General features: G+C 42.4%; 1 protein-coding gene across 1 annotated transcript in view; it reads right to left on the bottom strand.

Moving 5' to 3' along the window:
- opn7b (opsin 7, group member b) overlaps positions 1 to 22,818 on the bottom strand; it is a 141,904-nt gene that overhangs the window by 39,434 nt on the left and 79,652 nt on the right. The gene's annotated exons all lie outside the window — the stretch shown is intronic.

Below are 22,818 nucleotides of genomic sequence, written 5' to 3'. Positions count from 1 at the left end.
CATGTGTCCAATACATATTTTCCACTGTTACAAAAGTTAGTGAATTATTGATATTGATAATTTTGAGTGTCCGTGAAGTACCCTCAACCCAAAGACTCAAAATTAGCAATTCATCATTCTTCACTCATTGACAGCTGAGCCTCGGATAATGGGAAAAGATCTTGTATTGGAGAAGAATACAAGCTCCATTTTAAATGTCAAAACTCTCATTGCGCTAATGCTCAGCCAAACCAAAGACTCTAAAAGACAACAGGGGCTGTATAAAAAATATTATAGATAGATGAATGTATAGAGAGAGAGATTAAGCAAGGGATCAAGAGGGAGTGAGCGATGAGAGAGAGAGGCAGAGAGACAGAGAGACAGAGAGAGAGATGAATGTATAGAGAGAGAGATTAAGCAAGGGATCAAGAGGGAGTGAGCGATGAGAGAGAGGCAGAGAGACAGAGAGACAGAGAGAGATGAATGTATAGAGAGAGAGATTAAGCAAGGGATCAAGAGGGAGTGAGCGATGAGAGAGACAGAGACAGAGAGAGAGAGATGAATGTATAGAGAGAGAGATTAAGCAAGGGATCAAGAGGGAGTGAGCGATGAGAGAGAGAGAGGCAGAGAGACAGAGAGACAGAGAGAGATTAAGCAAGGGATCAAGAGGGAGTGAGCGATGAGAGAGACAGAGAGACAGAGAGAGAGAGATTAATGTATAGAGAGAGAGATTAAGCAAGGGATCAAGAGGGAGTGAGAGAGAGACAGAGAGACAGAGAGAGAGAGATGAATGTATAGAGAGAGAGATTAAGCAAGGGATCAAGAGGGAGTGAGCGATGAGAGAGACAGAGACAGAGAGAGAGAGATGAATGTATAGAGAGAGAGATTAAGCAAGGGATCAAGAGGGAGTGAGCGATGAGAGAGACAGAGACAGAGAGAGAGAGATGAATGTATAGAGAGAGAGATTAAGCAAGGGATCAAGAGGGAGTGAGCGATGAGAGAGAGAGAGGCAGAGAGACAGAGAGACAGAGAGAGATTAAGCAAGGGATCAAGAGGGAGTGAGCGATGAGAGAGACAGAGAGACAGAGAGAGAGAGATTAATGTATAGAGAGAGAGATTAAGCAAGGGATCAAGAGGGAGTGAGAGAGAGAGACAGAGAGACAGAGAGAGAGAGATGAATGTATAGAGAGAGAGATTAAGCAAGGGATCAAGAGGGAGTGAGCGATGAGAGAGACAGAGACAGAGAGAGAGAGATGAATGTATAGAGAGAGAGATTAAGCAAGGGATCAAGAGGGAGTGAGCGATGAGAGAGAGAGGCAGAGAGACAGAGAGAGATGAATGTATAGAGAGAGAGATTAAGCAAGGGATCAAGAGGGAGTGAGCGATGAGAGAGAGAGAGGCAGAGAGACAGAGAGACAGAGAGAGAGATGAATGTATAGAGAGATTAAGCAAGGGATCAAGAGGGAGTGAGCGATGAGAGAGAGAGAGGCAGAGAGACAGAGAGACAGAGAGAGATGAATGTATAGAGAGAGAGATTAAGCAAGGGATCAAGAGGGAGTGAGCGATGAGAGAGAGAGAGGCAGAGAGACAGAGAGACAGAGAGAGATGAATGTATAGAGAGAGAGATTAAGCAAGGGATCAAGAGGGAGTGAGCGATGAGAGAGACAGAGGCAGAGAGACATAGAGAGAGATGAATGTATAGAGAGAGAGATTAAGCAAGGGATCAAGAGGGAGTGAGCGATGAGAGAGACAGAGGCAGAGAGACAGAGAGACAGAGAGAGATGAATGTATAGAGAGAGAGATTAAGCAAGGGATCAAGAGGGAGTGAGCGATGAGAGAGAGAGGCAGAGAGACAGAGAGAGATGAATGTATAGAGAGAGAGATTAAGCAAGGGATCAAGAGGGAGTGAGCGATGAGAGAGAGAGGCAGAGAGGCAGAGAGACAGAGAGAGATGAATGTATAGAGAGAGAGATTAAGCAAGGGATCAAGAGGGAGTGAGCGATGAGAGAGACAGAGAGACAGAGAGATGAATGTATAGAGAGAGAGATTAAGCAAGGGATCAAGAGGGAGTGAGCGATGAGAGAGAGAGGCAGAGAGACAGAGAGACAGAGAGAGATGAATGTATAGAGAGAGAGATTAAGCAAGGGATCAAGAGGGAGTGAGCGATGAGAGAGAGAGGCAGAGAGACAGAGAGACAGAGAGAGAGATGAATGTATAGAGAGAGAGATTAAGCAAGGGATCAAGAGGGAGTGAGCGATAAGAGAGAGAGGCAGAGTGACAGAGAGACAGAGAGAGATTAAGCAAGGGATCAAGAGGGAGTGAGCGATGAGAGAGAGAGAGGCGGAGAGACAGAGAGAGATGAATGTATAGAGAGAGAGATTAAGCAAGGGATCAAGAGGGAGTGAGCGATGAGAGAGAGAGAGGCAGAGAGACAGAGAGGTGCAGAAAGTTTTGATGAAACATAAGAGAGAGAAGTCCCATTCTAATAATAAGCATGATTATGTAAACAGGACATGTTTCTCTGAGAGATGACAGAGAGAAAACATCTTAAGACTGCTGTCGGGACGTCATCATCTCTCTTTCCTTCTCTCTTCTCTCCTCCCGTCCCTCCTTCCCAATACACACATTTCTCTCTCTGCTGGGATGTAAATTCTCTGCAAATCCCTCCATTTTTTTTACCCATCCCCCTCTCTCCCTCTCCCTCTCTAAGCAACAATGTATACAATATTCTGTCATGATCGTCGTATGGAGTAGACCAAAGTGCAGCGTGGTGTGAATACATTCGTCTTTATTGAATGAAGAATACTTAAACAGAAACAACAAAACAATTAGGACCACCGTGACCGCTATATAAACAATGTGCAAACGTGCAACATAACATAGACAATAACCCACGAAATACCCAAAGAAGATGGCTGCCTAAATATGGTTCCCAATCAGAGACAACGATAAACACCTGCCTCTAATTGAGAACCAATCTAGGCAACCATAGACCTACATAAACACCTAGATGGAATCAACCCCATAAATCTACAAAACCCCTAGACAGTACAAACACCCTAGATGAGACAAAAACACACATATCAACCATGTCACACCCTGACCTAACCAAAATAATAAAGAAAACAAAGAATACTAAGGTCAGGGCATGACATATACATTGTAATAAATGTATAAACAATAACAAATAATAATATAAAATGGTAGTAAATAATAATACAATATTAAATAAAAATAACAACAGTAAAATGGTAACAGTCAATAGTAGAATAGTAGAATACATTTTAAAAGCTAATCATGGAAAATTAAACTATAACTAACTCATAACTAACTAACTGTCATCTTCACCATTACATCAGTGCTACAACTACCATCATAATTACTACTACAACTACCACCACCATCATTCAACTGCTATCACTACCATCACGCTACTGTCGTGTCTTTGGCATCATTAAAAGTGAAGACTGTTATTTTATCAAAATAATTATTGTAATTATTATTACGTGATTAAACTAACCATGTAAATTGAATTAACTAGGAAGTTGCGGCACCAAGGAAAATCGTCAGATTACAAAGTTATAATTTTCCTAACATAACTCTTCAGATATTTTAATATCTGATCAGTTAGTCTTCTTATTAATGAATTAATCTTTAACTCACGTCAGTCTCATTCCAAACGTTGTAAATTGTTGGTTATCTGCACGAACCCAGCCCTTTACTATGAATAATCCATACACCTATTGGCTTAATAATATATTTGCCTACTAACTAAATAATCACAGAAATGCATAAACCAACAAACAGTAGACCTGTTACAGTTTTTCTCAATTGCTAGAACACTAAAACCCATTGGCTAAACAAAGTTCTCAGTTGCCTGGACTCATTTAGCTAATTATGCAGTCTGTTGTCAATACCTTAAACCATTTCACATGGTAAAACACAATTTGCAGATCTCACTTAGACTTTTCAGCAAAACTCTAAACACATTCTCATTCTCAAAACACATTATGCACTCTAATGCACATGTCATCCATACTGGTAAACACAAGTGGCAACAATCAAATTCAAATAGAGAACATATGTCATTGACTGAACACAACCACTCAAATTTGATTTAACCTGTTTCAAATGGTGCGACACAACCAATATAAGCCAGTTCAGAGAGCAAACAGGTTGTTGAAGGTGGGAAGGAGAAAGTCTGAGAATGGATAGAAGAAACAATGTGAGAGGACCAGGACGAGTGCGTATGCGAGGTGGGCGACGAGGAGGAAGAGGAGGAGGGCAAGAAAGAGGAAGAGGAGGACAAAGAGGAAGACAAAGAGTGGAAATATCAGATGAAATTCGAGCAACAGTTATAGACCATGATCTTGTCCATGGACTGACAATGAGGGAAGCAGGAGTGCAACCCAATTTGAGCTGATTTTCTGTGTCCACCATAGTAAGGACATTCAGAGAAGAGAACAGGTACAGTATACTACTGTATTTTTGTAATTGCAAATTTACTGTACTACATTATATGCAGCTGTTTCAATAGACATTTGTAAAGTTAATCACTCTATGTATTGTACCTCATGAATATGTTTTGTAACTGCACAACTACTTTTTGTAGAATTGCAAGGCTGCCACATGCAGGTGGAAGGACAACTATATTCACTCGGGAGCAAGAGTCCGTTATATTTGGCATGGTCCTTCAGAGTACCTTTTGAGCGCAACTGACCAAGGGTGAAAGAACTGCGAGCTCAGCATGTGCAAGTAAGTGTACATTCAGAAACATTTTCTGTAATCCAGATTGTCTACAGTACTAACACATACTATGTGAATGACATTACTCTTCTGTACATACAATATATGTGAATCAGAAGCCTAATTGTACTCTACAGTATAGCACTATCTCTGTACGACTGAAATCCTACATACAGTATATTGTATTTCTACACAGACAATATTTGACTTGGAATCCTTGGACAGACCCCATGAGTTCATCTTTGTCGATGAAGCAGGCTTCAATCTAAAAAAGAGGAGAAGGAGAGGCCGAAACCTGATTGGACAGCGGGCCATTGTTGAAGTCTCTGGTCAACGAGGTGGCAATGTCACAATCTGTGCTGCTATAAGCAACCATGGTGTTCTACATCACCATGTTACACTCAGGCTATATAACACCCAGCACCTTCTAAGATTTATCTAAGATATATTTTATTTGAGCAGCAGGTTCAAGAACAGCAGGGTCAAGAGCTAAATGAGAATCCCATTCCCACCTATGTGATAGTGTGGGACAATGTCAGTTTCCACCAAGCTGCTCAGGTAAGGGAATGGTTTAACATCAATGGGCAGTTTATGAACTTGTACCTCCCTCCATACTCGCCTTTCCTGAATCCGATTGAGGAGTTTTTCTCCTCTTGGAGATGGAAAGTGTATGATAGACAACCCTACACCAGAGTAAACCTGCTGCAAGCCATGGATTTAGCCTGTGGTGATATAGGTGAGGAATCATGTTAGGGCTGGATACGGCACACAAGAGGCTTCTTCCCCCGTTGCCTCAGGAGGGACAATGTTGCTTGTGATGTCAACGAAGTGCTCTGGCCTGACCCAGCCCAAAGACAAGAAGAAGCACATTGATCACATGTTTACTCCTTTGATTTTTGTCCCTTTTAGTATTGTATACTGTAGTACATTGCCAACAAAGGGTATGTAACAAAGTATTGAGATAAACTTTTGTTATTGACCAAATACTTATTTTCCACCATAATTTGCAAATAAATTCATAAAAAAATCCTACAATGTGATTTTCAGGATTTTTTCTCTCATTTTGTCTGTCATATTTGAAGTGTACCTATGATGAAAATTACAGGCCTCTCTCATCTTTTTAAGTGGGAGAACTTGCACAATTGGTGGCTGACTAAATACTTTTTTGCCCCACTGTATATCATTTTTATTACTTTGCTTATGATTTGAGAGCAGGGTTTGATTTTGAACCCAGATAAAACTGTTTTGAGGCGAATGTTTCATTTTGCGAGAGGAGTCAAAGGTCATGTTAATAGTGCTTGAAGATGAGGTTTTGTGTTTAATGTTTTCAGGAAATGGAGCAAGGTTTCAGAAATTGTGTTTTAGCAATTGAGAAAAACTGTACTAACAAACAATAGGGAAGATTCCCTAGTGGGCTAAGCCGATATGACAACTTGTTGGACAATGGGAAGTGGGTGTGGACTGTAGAAGAGCAGGAAAAACAAAAGGGCTCACTACACAGTTGACAATTATATTTATTGAAATGCTAATCCTTTGCACATGAACGTTCACTCATTCGGGAATAATTGCAATCAGTATATCTTTAAGCCCGTGTGTCGTGGTCTTTTCTGTTGGAATCCAGTCCGTCTGCTGGAGAGTCAGTTCATCCGCGTCTCTTTCTCAATTCAATTCAATTCAAGGGGCTTTATTGGCATGTGAAACATATGTTAACATTGCCAAAGCAAGTGAGGTAGATAACATACAAAAGGGAAATAAACAATAAAAATGAACAGTAAACATGACACTCACAGAAGATCCAAAAGAATAAAGATATCACAAATGTCATATTATGTATATATACAGTGTTGTAATAATAATAATAATAATAAGCATACATATGGGTTGTATTTACAATGTTGTCTCTCTCTGTATCGATTGAAGATCAAATTATTTTGTGGTTACAATGGATACTTCAGAGTACCATTCAGAAATGTTCTCATAGATTAGATGTTTTGGCGGTTGTCGGTCTGCGCATCCCAGGTTTGCATAATTTCTAGCTGCAGACTAGTAATTAGTATCTACGATTTGCTCTTATTCGGTAGGGATCGCTAGTCTCAGAGTTGAAATCAAATCAAATCAAATCAAATGTATTTATATAGCGCTTCGTACATCAGCTGATATCTCAAAGTGCTGTACAGAAACCCAGCCTAAAACCCCAAACAGCAAGCAATGCAGGTGTAGAAGCACGGTTGAACCATTTTCCAGCCGTGTAGCCAATGCTCCAAGTGGTATGGTTAGGAATTCAAGAACTATTCGCAATCACAGCTCACGCTGTGGGTTTGCTTCGTCTAAACTAAAACCTGTGCCACCTCAGTTTACACCGAGGTACGCGTGGTCTGAAGAGGATTTTCTGTTCTAGGCTGTTCTATGACGCCTGATCATGTCTGTCATCACGAGGGTGGGCCAATGAGTTCAACTTTAAAGGGAATACAATTCTCTCACATTAAAGGTTTAACATCACATTACATCATTTCACAAATAGTTTAATCTTGACTCATTCATTTTATACAATAATTAGATGCAAACCTCATAACGAAGGCTCCTGTATAAACAGAGTGATGGTAATGTGGCTGTATTGTCTTTCATGGTCACAAACATGAAACAAAGCGGACCGGGTCGTAGCTGGTTTCTCCACCGACCGTTTACACATTCTACAAAATATGGATATTGTTCCATTCTCAAATTCTGGAATGTAGTAGAATTTGGTGGGAGTTCCTTTGTTCTACTGTAAACTCTCTGTCTCTATATTGCATGGCCAGGGGGAAGAGTCTCAGCCAGGAATTTACGACCTGAGATAACAGAACCTGGGTGTGAGAGAGAGAGAGAGAGAGAGAGAGAGAGAGAGAGAGAGAGAGAGAGAGAGAGAGAGAGAGAGAGAGAGAGAGAGAGAGAGAGAGAGAGAGAGAGAGAGAGAGAGAGAGAGAGAGAGAGAGAGAGAGAGAGAGAGAGAGAGAGAGAGAGAGAGAGAGAGAGAGAGAGAGAGAGAGAGAGAGAGAGAGAGAGAGAGAGAGAGAGAGAGAGAGAGAGAGAGAGAGAGAGAGAGAGAGAGAGAGAGAGAGAGAGAGAGAGAGAGAGAGAGAGAGAGAGAGAGAGAGAGAGAGAGAGAGAGAGAGAGAGAGAGAGAGAGAGAGAGAGAGAGAGAGAGAGAGAGAGAGAGAGGCCACGATCTATACCCAGAAAGGGCCACGTCATGACAACCAATACCACTACTATTTGGAATGATAATCACAACAATAATAGTAACAACAATAATAGTAATAATAAATAAGTTACTGTTTACTATGCGATGTTATTATTCAGTGTCCCTCAGGGCAAGGCAGGCAAATACATATTTGGCTGCAAGAGGAGCCATTGCTCCTTCGCCCATGAGTATTTAGTTTTTCCTCTGGGTTTAATAAGTTCAAATTTTAAATAAATGTAGTCATTTCTGTGAATGATTAATCTCTTGGTGGGGAATATTTATCATGGTAAAGGTGAAAGTGCATCTCTGTTTCTTCCTCCCCTGTTGTGCAGTGACCACATACACGCTCCTCTTTGGGTAGCCATGTCTTTACATCTCTGTCTCTACCTGCCCTGTTGTGCAGTGACCACATACACGCTCCTCTTTGGGTAGCCATGTCTTTTTATGTCTGCCGGTTTCTATTGCCAATTGGTGGTCACTCAGCCTGTACTTGGTAACGATCTGTCTCTGCTTCATATCTCTGACAGAGTAGAGATAATCAGCCAATTCATATTCTCTGTTTAGGGCCAGATAGCAATTTAGTCGTCTTTGGAATTTTGCTTCGTTTTTTCCAACGTTGTATGTTTATTTTTTATTTTTTTTATTTTACCTTTATTTAACCAGGCAAGTCAGTTAAGAACAAATTCTTATTTTCAATGACGGCCTGGGAACAGTGGGTTAACTGCCTGTTCAGGGGCAGAACGACAGATTTGTACCTTGTCAGCTCGGGGGTTTGAACTCACAACCTTCCGGTTACTAGTCCAACGCTCTAACCACTAGGCTACCCTGCCGTATGTATGAGTTGTTTGATTGGTTCATGATTTTGTTTATTGAAATTCTTTCTTTTGAAGCAGTGCTGGTGTCAGCTTGGTTGGTGAGGTCATACACCAGCTGACCGAGAGGGCTCGTCTCTGGGCTTAGCTCTTGGGTTTGAAGTGCTTTAAATTTCAGACTTGAATTTGGACTTGAGAAAGATCTTTTCTGTATTTTCATTACCACTGGAACACGGCCCAATTCACTCTCTTTCAACCTCTCTCTCTACTTATATCTCCATCTCTCTCTCTCTGTCTCTGTCTGTCTCGCTCTCCCTCTCTCTAACCTCTCTCTGTCTGTCTATCTATCTCTCTCTCTCTCTCTAATCCCCCCTCTCTCTATTTCTCTGTCTGCCTGTCTGTCCCCCCCTCTCTCTATTTCTATCTCTATCTCTGTCTCTCTCCCTTTCTATCTCCTTTTATATCTCTCTCTCTCTTTCTTTTTCTATATCTCTCCTTATTTCTATCTCTCATTGTCTCTCTCTGTCTTTCTCTCTCTCTTTTTCTCTCTATATATCCCTCCCTCTCTCTCTACCTCTCTCTCCCTCTCTCTCTCCCTCTTTCTCCCTCTCCCTCTCCCTCTCCCCCTCTCTCTCTCTCTCTCTCTCTCTTTGTCCCTCCCTCCCTCCTTTCCCCCTGTCACTCCATTCCTCCTCTGTTATAAATGGAATCCTGCACTGCTGGCAGTTATGCAGCGATCAGATGTTTTCAAACTTGTCCAGGTTTCAGGCAAACAACAACCAAGACAAATGTAAAGCACAAACGTAATACTTCAAAGGCTATATATGCCATTTCTCCCCCTCAATGCAAAATGTGTGTGTGTGTGCGTGCGTGCGTGTGTGTGTGTGTGTGTGTGTGACGCTCAGAGGATATATTTGATATCTCCCTCATTGTCACAGACAAAGACAACAGCCAAGTAAAAACACACTTTGGGTTTCCTTCAATCACTCCATTTTCTCATTATTGACACGTGGTCACATGGGATCTTAAATTAAGTTAACGTGAAAACATGTGACTGTCACTCGATGTGTACTGGAGGCGACGCCAGGTGCAGGAGAGCAGAGTGAAGTGAACAGGTGCAGGAGAGCAGAGTGAAGTGAACAGGTGCAGGAGAGCAGAGTGAAGTGAACAGGTGCAGGAGAGCAGAGTGAAGGGCGCACACTTTACTCCGGTAAAATATCTAAAGCACAAACAACGTGCCCAAAACACGGAACATAGACAGATGTCTGGGGCGTAACAAAATACACGTAACACAAACAATCTTCCACATAGACATGATGGGGAGCAGAGGAATAAATACATGTAGATTGATTGGGGAATCAAAACCACGTGTGCAGGGAACAAGACAAAACAAATGGATACATGAAAAATGGAGCGGCGATGGCTAGAAAGCCGGTGACGCCGACCGCCGAACGAACAAGGAGAGGAGCCGACTTCGGCGGAAGTCGTGAAAGTGACAACATGTAAAAGCAAAATTGTGATAACATTAAACTACACATGAAAACATGTGAAATAAATGTGACAACCTGGGGATGCAAAATGTCTTCATGTAATGTCATGAAACTACACATTTGAGCACATGTGAAAATATGACCTCATATGGAGAAAAAATTACAACATGGGGATAGAGAATTTCAACAATGCTTTTTCCAAAGTGAAAATACGTTTTCACATGTGAAAATAAAATTCCATGATAAAATTCCGCAAATAAGAGTTTCACATGTGCAAAATGTGACATTTTCACTTGTTTTTCATGTGTATTTTTCTGTTAGGGTCCTATGATTCTATATATTTGCTGAATCAAGATGGGCAGGAAAGTCTACCCTGACAAAATCAGATAATGAGGATGTGGCTTCTTTTTCACATTATGTTTGTGTTATTTTTGCATTATGTGTGTACTGTATTATGTGTGTACTGTATTATGTGTGTACTGCATTATGTGTGTACTGCATTATGTGTGTACTGTATTATGTGTGTACTGTATTATGTGTGTACTGTATTATGTGTGTACAGTATTATGTGTGTACTGCATTATGTGTGTACTGCATTATGTGTGTACTGTATTATGTGTGTACTGTATTATGTGTATACTGCATTATGCGTGTACTGTATTATGTGTGTACTGTATTATGTGTGTACTGTATTATGTGTGTACTGCATTATGCGTGTACTGTATTATGTGTGTACTGCATTATGTGTGTACTGCATTATGCGTGTACTGTATTATGTGTGTGCAGTATTATGTGCGTACTGTATTATGTGTGTACTGTATTATGTGTGTACAGTATTATGTGTGTACTGTATTATATGTGTACTGTATTATGTGTGTACAGTATTGTGTGTACAGTACTATGTGTGTACTGTATTATGTGTGTACTGTATTATGTGTGTATTTCTGTGTGTGACTGAGTGTGCCAGTTAGTAAGAATGCCAGTTGGGGAGAGTGTGTGTGTCCAAGTCTGTGTGTGTGTGTGTGTGTGTGTGTGCGTGTGTGTGTGTGTGTGTGTGTGCGTGCGTGAGTGTGTATGTGCGTGTGTTTGTGTGTCTCTGTGTGCGTGTGGGTGTGACCCTCTACTTTGCAGTGACCCGGAGATAAATCTGCATAGCCAAACCATCAGCCAGTGAAGTTGGCAACATGTAACTGTGTGTGTGAGTGTCACAATCCTCTGTCCTCTGTTCCTACAACGTCATCCGAGGCCAAGTTATCTGCTGATGAAGGCTGTTTTGTTGCCCACACATCACCACAGGAGCCCTGGGACTGTCAACACCACAGACCCCCCCCCCCCCTACACACATGCAGGTTATTTGTAAAACATACACAAGACAATATGACAACTGGATGTGTCAGCATGTTCAGAAAACATGTTCAGAACAAAAGTGAAAACTGGAAAGTAAACCCTGGCCCTGTGAGTTCTGCATATCTCGGGCCTCCCTCTCTCAGGATAGATTCCCTTCCTATCATTCCTATTGACATTCCTAGGCACATGCACACACGCACAGAAGCACACTCGCAAGCACACACACACACTTAGATACACACACATACACATTCAAACACACTCTCCACTGATATGGCAACGGGTGGCATACCAGAAAATGTTAACTTTTTTGCTCTATTTTAGATTGTTTAATCCCCTACTTTTTGTAACAGGGTTACTTCTAAAAGAAACACACACACACACACACACACACACACACACACACACACATACACTTAGACACACTCACACACACACACACACACACACATACACTTAGACACACTCACACAGGGAGCAAGCGCGAAGGTCTGTGTGAGCAGTGATAATCAACAGAGAAAGAGGAAGGGCAAGGCCACAGAGAAAAGCTGATCCATTTTGTCCGGTCGATGGCCAGAGCAGCATTACTGGGCTGCCCAGGTCTCTTGGCGTACCATAACAACATGCACACACACACACACACACACATATATACACACAAACACTTACAAACACACACACACAGCATTACAGGGCTCCCCAGGTCGCCTGGCATCCGGCACAGGCTAGCCTGGCCAGTTAGCCGACATGCAGAGATCTGTATAGAAACAGAGTGTAAACAAGGCTGCGTTAGTCATGTGCAAGGGACAGATTAGCCTGGTGAGCAAACCGAATGTTACACTCAGGGGACAGTCATCAGGAGGTAAAGACACGACACAAGTGGGCCCGCACGCACACACACACACACACACACACACACACACACACCAATACACACACACACACACACACACACACACACCAATAGACACACACCAATAGCCATACACAAATGCTTACAGACCCAAATGCTCACTCACATGGATAATCCATCGTTTTTGTAGCGCCTTACCCAAAGATGCTTGGGTACATACTTTACACACACAAACACACACAGGCTGTTTTATTGAAAGGATCCGTTATGTAAAACCAAACAGGGGGACAGGATCCAAACTGCAATGAATCCTCTGTTGTTTTAAACACGCCTGGGACTCATAGCCCTCAGATAAAGTGGGAAGTGTCAATGTGTGTGGAGGGGTTAATCCCTCTTTTTTTGTGCTACCCCCTTTTTCTCCCCAATTTCGAGCTTTTCTCATCCCTGCGATCCCTAACGGGCTCGAGAGGTGAAGGTCAAGTAATGCATCTTCCAAAATACGACCCGCCAAATTGCGCTTCTTAACACCCGCACGCATTAAAAACCTGTTAAGGCCAGGGTCCTTTTTTTTCTCAATTTCCGCCTGACTGACGTGCCCAAAGTAAACTGTTGCTCAGGCTCTGAAGCCAGGATATGCATATAATCGGTACCATTGGAAAGAAAACACTTTGAAGTTTGTAGAAATGTTATAATAATGTAGGAGACTCTAAGATTAGATATGGTAGGAGAAAATCCAAAGAAAAACCAACCAGAATGTTTTTTTTTGAGAGCCTATGCTCTTGCAATGGAACGTATAGGGAAATAATGCGTTCTAGCTCCCGTGATGCAATTCCTTTGGCTGCCACAGGGTGTCAGCAGTCTATGTTCAATGTTTCAGGCTTGCTACTTCCAAAATGAGTAACAAATATGAGTTTTAGTATAGGGACACACTCTTGGGAATTCGTGTTTGGGCGCGCATTCGAAGACAAGATGCACCTGCAAATACATGTTTCCTGTTGAACATACTACTTTCCATTTGAAATATTATAGTTTTATTACATTTTAGGGTATCTGAAGAGTCAATAGAAATGTATTTTGACTTGTTTAACAAAGTTTAGATTTTCAGATTCCTCTCTCTGCATGAACAAGTGGATTACTCAAATCAATGGCGCCAACTAAACTGACTTTTTGGATATAAAGAAGGATTTTATCTAACAAAACAACTCTACATGTTATAGCTGGGACCCTTTGGAAGACAAATCAGAAGAGGATTCTCAAAACGTACAGTGCCTTGCGAAAGTATTCGGCCCCCTTGAACTTTGCAACCTTTTGCCACATTTCAGGCTTCAAACATAAAGATATAAAACTGTATTTTTTTGTGAAGAATCAACAACAAGTGGGACACAATCATGAAGTGGAACAACATTTATTGGATATTTCAAACTTTTTTAACAAATCAAAAACTGAAAAATTGGGCCTGCAAAATTATTCAGCCCCTTTACTTTCAGTGCAGCAAACTCTCTCCAGAAGTTCAGTGAGGATCTCTGAATGATCCAATGTTGACCTAAATGACTAATGATGATAAATACAATCCACCTGTGTGTAATCAAGTCTCCGTATAAATGCACCTGCACTGTGATAGTCTCAGAGGTCCGTTTAAAGCGCAGAGAGCATCATGAAGAACAAGGAACACACCAGGCAGGTCCGAGACACTGTTGTGAAGAAGTTTAAAGCCGGATTTGGATACAAAAAGATTTCCCAAGCTTTAAACATCCCAAGGAGCACTGTGCAAGCGATAATATTGAAATGGAAGGAGTATCAGACCACTGCAAATCTACCAAGACCTGGCCATCCCTCTAAACTTTCAGCTCATACAAGGAGAAGACTGATCAGAGATGCAGCCAAGAGGCCAATGATCACTCTGGATGAACTGCAGAGATCTACAGCTGAGGTGGGAGACTCTGTCCATAGGACAACAATCAGTCGTATATTGCACAAATCTGGCCTTTATGGAAGAGTGGCAAGAAGAAAGCCATTTCTTAAAGATATCCATGAAAAGTGTTGTTTAAAGTTTGCCACAAGCCACCTGGGAGACACACCAAACATGTGGAAGAAGGTGCTCTGGTCAGATGAAACCAAAATTGAACTTTTTGGCAACAATGCAAAACGTTACGTTTGGCGTAAAAGCAAAACAGCTGAACACACCATCCCCACTGTCAAACATGGTGGTGGCAGCATCATGGTTTGGGCCTGCTTTTCTTCAGCAGGGACAGGGAAGATGGTTAAAATTGATGGGAAGATGGATGGAGCCAAATACAGGACCATTCTGGAAGAAAACCTGATGGAGTCTGCAAAAGACCTGAGACTGGGACGGAGATTTGTCTTCCAACAAGACAATGATCCAAAACATAAAGCAAAATCTACAATGGAATGGTTAAAAAATAAACATATCCAGGTGTTAGAATGGCCAAGTCAAAGTCCAGACTTGAATCCAATCGAGAATCTGTGGAAAGAACTGAAAACTGCTGTTCACAAATGCTCTCCATCCAACCTCACTGAGCTCGAGCTGTTTTGCAAGGAGGAATGGGAAAAAATGTCAGTCTCTCGATGTGCAAAACTGATAGAGACATACCCCAAGCGACTTACAGCTGTAATCGCAGCAAAAGGTGGCGCTACAAAGTATTAACTTAAGGGGGCTGAATCATTTTGCACCCCCAATTTGTTAAAAAAGTTTGAAATATCCAATAAATGTCGTTCCACTTCATGATTGTGTCCCACTTGTTGTTGATTCTTCACAAAAAAAATACAGTTTTATATCTTTATGTTTGAAGCCTGAAATGTGGCAAAAGGTCGCAAAGTTCAAGGGGGCCGAATACTTTCGCAAGGCACTGTAAGTGAATATTTCATTGCTATTTGTGAATTTATGAAACCTATGCCGGTGGAAAAATATTTTGACATGGGGCGCCATCCTCAAACAATCACATGGCAAGCTTTCGCTGTAATGTTTACTGTAAATTGGACAGTGCAGTTAGATTAACAAGAATTTAAGATTTCAAACGTTATAAGACACTTCTATGTACCTACATGTTTAATATCCATAATTATTATGACTATTTATTTGAATTACACGCCCCTCCAGTTTAATACGAATTTTGGAATCCCTAAGAATTTTGGAAGCCAGCCGCACTAATGTGTCAGCGGAAACACAGTTCAACTGACGACCGAGGTCAACCTGCAGGCACCCGGCCCGCCACAAGAAGTCTCTAGAGTGCGATGGGACATGGAAAATCCCGGCCGGCCAATTGTGAGCCGCCCTATGGGACTCCCGATGACGACTGGTTGTGATACAGCCCGAGATCGAACCCAGGTCTGGTTGAGCCCTCTTCTTAACGAGTAAGTGGTCAATAAGCCCAGAAGAACAGAGGGCTTGAGGAAGTGAGTGGAGGTGTAGATAGAGAACGGGATGAAAGGGAGAATGAGGCTGGACAGTGGAATCAGGCCCTTAACATGGACTCAGCCATGGATTTGTCCGTAACAAGATGAGTGTCCTGTTGAGTCCAGAGGTGGGTATGGGACAGTGGATTCAGCCATGGATTTGTCCGTAACAAGATGAGTGTCCTGTTGAGTCCAGAGGTGGGTATGGGACAGTGGATTCAGCCATGGATTTGTCCGTAACACGATGAGTGTCCTGTTGAGTCCAGAGGTGGGTATGGGACAGTGGATTCAGCCATGGATTTGTCCGTAACACGATGAGTGTCCTGTTGAGTCCAGAGGTGGGTATGGGACAGTGGACTCAGCCATGGATTTGTCCGTAACAAGATGAGTGTCCTGTTGAGTCCAGAGGTGGGTATGGGACAGTGGATTCAGCCATGGATTTGTCCGTAACACGATGAGTGTCCTGTTGAGTCCAGAGGTGGGTATGGGACAGTGGACTCAGCCATGGATCTGTCCGTAACACGATGAGTGTCCTGTTGAGTCCAGAGGTGGGTATGGGACAGTGGACTCAGACATGGATTTGTCCGTAACACGATGAGTGTCCTGTTGAGTCCAGAGGTGGGTATGGGACAGTGGACTCAGCCATGGATTTGTCCGTAACACGATGAGTGTCCTGTTGAGTCCAGAGGTGGGTATGGGACAGTGGATTCATGTTTTTGGCGTTACAGGGATGCTTAGAGAGACTTACAATAACAGAGTACAGTTTTCCATTAAGTTGGATTTTTGTTTTATCAGAGACATTGATGTAAAACCCATTCGATTACAAACAGATTGGTCTGGATTCAGCCAATTGAAGGGTATTGTTCAGATCCCGTTGTCAACATACAAGAAAAGGCTTATTGCCTTTACTTTGGGAAGTTCCTCAGGTTCAAATTTTACTGTCTGAGCTGGAAGAGTGTGTGTGCGTGTGTGTGTGTGTGTGTGTGTGTGTGTGTGTGTGTGTGTGTGTGTGTGTGTGTGTGTGTGTGTGTGTGTGTGTGTGTGTGTGTGTGTGTGTGTGTGTGTGTGTGCAAATCTGTGCATCAACAGAAGCTGTCTCTGAGGTACGGTAATGTATGGTAATGTGATTAAGACTTAATGGAACACAAAAATGTGGAAACATATTACATCATTTTTCAAACATGACTTGAAAATCATACACTTCAAAGCCAACTATATGTTACGAGGATACACTGATTGAAGTCAAGTGGGAATTCCACAACCATCTCCCTGGGCCTCTGTAGCTCAGTTGGTAGAGATTAGCTCTTGCAATGCCAGGATAGTTGGATTGATTCACATGTATGTGGGCATGACCGTGAGTTGATTTGGATTAAAGTGTCTGCTAATTCGCATGCGTTATTATTACATACTGAGCATCTGTTGAAGACTCGTTCAGATGACTATGTACCATGTAAGAGTCCTGTGAAAAAAATGTATATTATAACCAATTCAAACAGCACACATACCTCTGTGCAAATGCACGCACGCACACACACACACAAACACACACATATACACAGAAACACACACACATACCCAGAACCATACACACAAACATCAGCATGATTGTGTCAATGCTGCAAGCAAAGCAGTCTCTCCTCCAGTTTTTCCCACCCCTTCACAACAGACAGGGAGAGCAGTTCTCCTCCAGTATTTGCCACCCCTTCACAACAGACAGGGAGAGCAGTTCTCCTCCAGTATTTGCCACCCCTTCACAACAGACAGGGAGAGCAGTTCTCCTCCAGTATTTGCCACCCCTTCACAACAGACAGGGAGAGCAGTTCTCCTCCAGTATTTGCCACCCCTTCACAACAGACAGGGAAAGCAGTTTCTCCTCCAGTTCTTCCCACCCCTTCACAACAGACAGGGAGAGAAGTTCTCCTCCAGTTCTTCCCACACCTTCACAACAGACAGGGAACGCAACCTGCAGTAGGGGTGAGGGATTCTAGTTTGCTCTGTTTTTTTGTTAATTCTTTCCAATGTGTCAATTAATTATCTTTTTGTTTTCTCATGATTTGGTTGGGTCTAATTGTGTTGCTGTCCTGGGGCTCTGTGGGGTGTGTTTGTGTTTGTGAACAGAGCCCCAGGACCAGCATGCTTAGGGGACTCTTCTCCAGGTTCATCTCTCTATAGGTGATGGCTTTGTTATGGAAGGTTTGGGAATCGTTTCCTTTTAGGGGGTTGTAGAATTTAACAGCTCTTTTCTGGATTTTGACAATAAGCGGGTATCGGCCTAATTCTGCTCTGCATGCATTATTTGGTGTTCTACGTTGTACACGGAGGATAGGGGTGAGTCGGCCAGTCTACCCCCAGACAGACAAATAGTCTAGGACTGTCAGTGTCTGACAGGAACTCTGTACAGAGCAAAAACACACACACACACACACACACACACACACACACACACACACACACACACAGCATTTCAGAAACACACACACACACACACACGTATACCATACAAACACGATAACGCACCTGCTGTAAGTTCAGTGACCTTTCCAACAGGAGGAAAACATGTAATGATTTTGTAGCTGATAGGAGTTGTTTTGTACCGTTGCGTTCATTCTGACACCTGAGAACAATATACAGTACAAACATAACATTGTTTTGTTGTGAGTCAGTGTGTGTTGTGAGTCAGTGTGTGTTGTGAGTCAGTGTGTGTTGTGAGTCAGTGCATGTTGTGAGTCAGTGCGTGTTGTGAGTCAGTGCATGTTGTGAGTCAGTGCGTGTTGTGAGTCAGTGCGTGTTGTGAGTCAGTGCGTGTTGTGAGTCAGTGCGTGTTGTGAGTCAGTGTGTGTTGTGAGTCAGTGCGTGTTGTGAGTCAGTGTGTGTTGTGAGTCAGTGCGTGTTGTGTGTCAGTGTGTGTTGTGAGTCAGTGTGTGTTGTGAGTCAGTGCGTGTTGTGAGTCAGTGCGTGTTGTGAGTCAGTGCGTGTGTGTGTACATGCGTGTACGAGAGAGAGGCTGCATGGCTCTGAGGGTAGTCTCCCCAGCAGATGGCCGGACATTTAGGGTCCTAAAGAGCTCTGTTGAGGAAGACCTGCTCATGCTGCTGCTCCATCCATAAATACACTGCACGTATGCACACACGCACACGCACACACACACACACACACGCACATGCACACACCTAGCAGGGAAATGTAATTGTCTGCCTGCGGGTCATTTGAGTGTATGGTTGACACCTCCGTTAAGCCATCAAACTGAAAAGGTACCTTGGTCTCTGTTGAATTCTGGCCTCAGTAGGCACAGTCCTGACACTGTAAGATCTGTTATTTACTGCTGTTGCTGTCACCACTCTCCTGGCTCTCAACTTCTTCCATGCCCTCCCTCCTCTCGTCCCTTTACCTCTATCACTCTCTCTTAAATCAATCCTACGGGCTGTGGGGTTGCTGGCCAAATGACTTATCATGTGCAGTCACAACCCCTTGCTTTAACTGCTATTGTCATTTCCTCCCTCCCACTTTATATCTCCTCCTTCCTTTGCCCAGTATCTTCATCCTTCCATTCCACGTCATTTCCTTTTGACCCTCTCCTGCTTCTCTCACTCTCTTTCCTTGTCCTTCTCTCACCACTATCATTTTCTTCCTCTCTCCAGGAATGTCCATCAGTGCCAACTTGGTCTAGCTTAAATACATCTATGACCACATTATCCATCAACATAACTACCACCTCCCTCCCTCTTTCCCTTAAGGGTGTGCAAAAGCCTAAAACTGCAAGAGCTGGAAACCACAGCAACCACAGCAACCATAGCAACCACAGCAACCACAGTAACCCCAGCAACCACAGCAACCACAGTAACTACAGCAACCACAGCTCATCTCTCTCTCTCTCTCTCTCTCTCTCTCTCTCTCTCTCAATTCAATTCAATTCAATTCAATTCAATTCAATTCAAGGGGCTTTATTGGCATGGGAAACATATGTTAACATTGCCAAAGCAAGTGAGGTAGATAATATACAGAAGTGACAAAAATATAAAAAATTAGCAGTAAAAATTTAACATACAGAAGTTTCAAAACAATAAAGACATTACAAATGTCATAATATGTACATATACAGTGTTGTAACGAAGTACAAATGGTTAAAGTAGAAAAGGGAACATAAATAAGCATACATATGGGTTGTATTTACAATGGTGTTTGTTCTTCACTGGTTAACCTTTTCTTGTGGCAACAGGTCACATATCTTACTGCGTTGATGGCACACTGTGGAATTTCACCCAGTAGATATGGGAGTTTATCAAAATCGGGTTTGTTTTCAAATTCTTTGTGGATCTGTGTAATCTGTGTGGGAAATATGTGTCTCTAATATGGTCATACATTGGGCAGGAGGTAGGAAGTGCAGTTCTGTCTCCACCTCATTTTGTGGGTTGTGTGCACATAGCCTGTCTTCTCTTGAGAGCCATGTCTGCCAACGGCACCCTTTCTCAATAGCAAGGATATGCTCACTGAGTCTGTACATAGTCAAAAGCTTTCCTTAAGTTTAGGTCAGTCACAGTGGTCAGGTATTCCGCCGCTGTGTACTCTCTGTTTAGAGCCAAATGGCATTCTAGTTTGCTCTGTTTTTTTGTTATTTCCTTCCAATGTGTCAAGTAATTATCTTTTTGTTTTCTCACAGTTTGGTTGGATCTAATTGTGTTGCTGTCCTGGGGCTCTGTGGGGTGTGTTTGTGTTTGTGAACAGAGCCCCAGGACCAGCATGCTTAGGGGACTCTTCTCCAGGTTCATCTCTCTGTAGGTGATGGCTTTGTTATGGAAGATTTGGGAATCGTTTCCTTTTAGGGGGTTGTATTTTAACGGCTCTTTTCTGGATTTTGACAATTAGCGGGTATCGGCCTAATTCTGCTCTGCATGCATTATTTGGTTGTCTACGTTGTACACTGAGAATAATTTTGCAGGATTCTGCATGCAGAGTCTCAATTTGGTGTTTGTCCCATTTTGTGAATTATTGGTTGGTGAGCGGACCCCAGACCTCACAACCATAAAGGGCAAAGGGTTCTATAACGGATTCAAGTATTTTTAGCCAGATCCTAATTGGTATGTTGAATTTTATGTTCCTTTTGATGGCATAGAATGCCCTTTTTGCCTTGTCTCTCAGAAGATGTGGAAGTTACCTGTGGCGCTGATGTTTAGGCCAAGGAATGTATCGTTTTTTTTGTGCTCTAGGGCAACGGTGTCTAGATGGAATTTGCATTTGTAGTCCTGGAGATTGGACAGAGGCACCAGATCATCAGCAAACAGTAGACATTTGACTTCAGATTCTAGTAGGGTGAGTCCGGGTACTGCAGACTGTTCTAGTGCCCTCGCCAATTTGTTGATATGTATGTTGAAGAGGGTGGGGCTTAAGCTGCATCCCTGTCTCACCCCACGGCCCTGTGGGAAGAAATTTGTGTGTTTTTTGCCTATTTTACCTGCACACTTGTTGTTTGTGTACATGGATTGTATACTGTCGTATATTTTACCCCCAACACCCCTTTCCATCAGTTTGTACAGCAGACCCCCACGCCAAATTGAGTCCAAGGCTTTTTTGAAATCAACAAAGTATGAGAAGACTTTGCCTTTGTTTTGGTTTATGTGTTTTGTCAATTAGGGTGTGCAGAGTGAATACATGGTCTGTTGTACGGTAATTTGGTAAAATTATAATTTGACATTTGTTCAGTACATTGTTTTCACTGAGGAAATGTACGAGTCCACTGTTAATGATAATGCAGAGGATTTTCCCAAGGTTGCTGTTGATGCATATCCCACGGTAGTTATTGCGGTCAAATATGTCTCCACTTTTGTGGATTGGGGTGATCAGTCCTTGGTTCCAGATATTGGGGAAGATGCCAGAGCTAAGGATGATGTTAAATAGTTTTAGTATAGCCAATTTGATTTTTTTGTCTGTATTTTTGATAATTTAATTGAGAATACCATCAACACCACATGCCTTTTTGTGTTGGAGGGTTTTTATTTTGTCCTGTAGCTCATTCAATGTAATTGGAGAATCCAGTGGGTTCTGGTAGTCTTTAATAGTTGATTCTAAGATCTGTATTTGATCATGTATATGTTTTTGCTCTTTCTTCTTTGTTATAGAGCCAAAAAGATTGGAGAAGTGGTTTACCCATACATCTCCATTTTGACTAGATAATTCTTTGTGTTGTTGTTTGTTTAGTGTTTTCCAATTTTCCCAGAAGTGGTTAGAGTCTATGGATTCTTCAATTACATTTCTGACATGCTGTTCCTTCTTTTTCCGTAGTGTATTTCTGTATTGTTTTAGTGATTCACCATAGTGAAGGTCTAGACTCATATTTTCCGGGTCTCTATGTAACTAAGTCAGATAAGAACAAATTCTTATTTTACAATGACGGCCTACCCTGGCCAAACCCTCATCTAACCTGGACAATAATGGGCAATGGTGTGCTGCCCTTGGATGCTGTCTCACCTAGCTATCTTAAGATGAATGAATGCACTAACTATAAGTCACTCTGGATAAGAGCATCTGCTAAATGACTAAAATGTTAAAATGTATATCAACTGAATTTAACAAAAACAACTTGTTTAAAATCTGAGCTGAAACTCTCTCTAGGCCCAGGGCCTCAAGAGCAGGCTGTGCCCTCTGCTTCCCAAGCCCAGATTGGAGCTCTCCGGGGAAGATTTGTCTCCCAGCACTGGTCCCTGTGTGCTGGGTTACTGAGATGATGCTGTGCCATGAGGAGACAGCCCTGTGTTTCTGCACTGCAAGATACTTGTCAGCCTTAATTAATTTGAGCTTCATGTTCTCTCTATCCCCTCTGTCAATATGAGCTTCATGTTTTCTCTATCTCCCTCTGTCAATATGAGCTTCATGTTCTCTCTATCCCCCTCTGTCACTATGACCTTCATGTTCTCTCTATCCCCCTCTGTCAATATGAGCTTCATGTTCTCTCTATCCCCCTCT

This window comes from Oncorhynchus mykiss, chromosome 16, assembly GCF_057628025.1.
Source record: "Oncorhynchus mykiss isolate SJ-2025 chromosome 16, ASM5762802v1, whole genome shotgun sequence".
Lineage (NCBI taxonomy): Eukaryota > Metazoa > Chordata > Actinopteri > Salmoniformes > Salmonidae > Oncorhynchus > Oncorhynchus mykiss.
The sequence above is the reverse complement of the archived record's forward strand: the minus strand, read 5'-3'. Positions and strand labels throughout refer to the sequence as shown.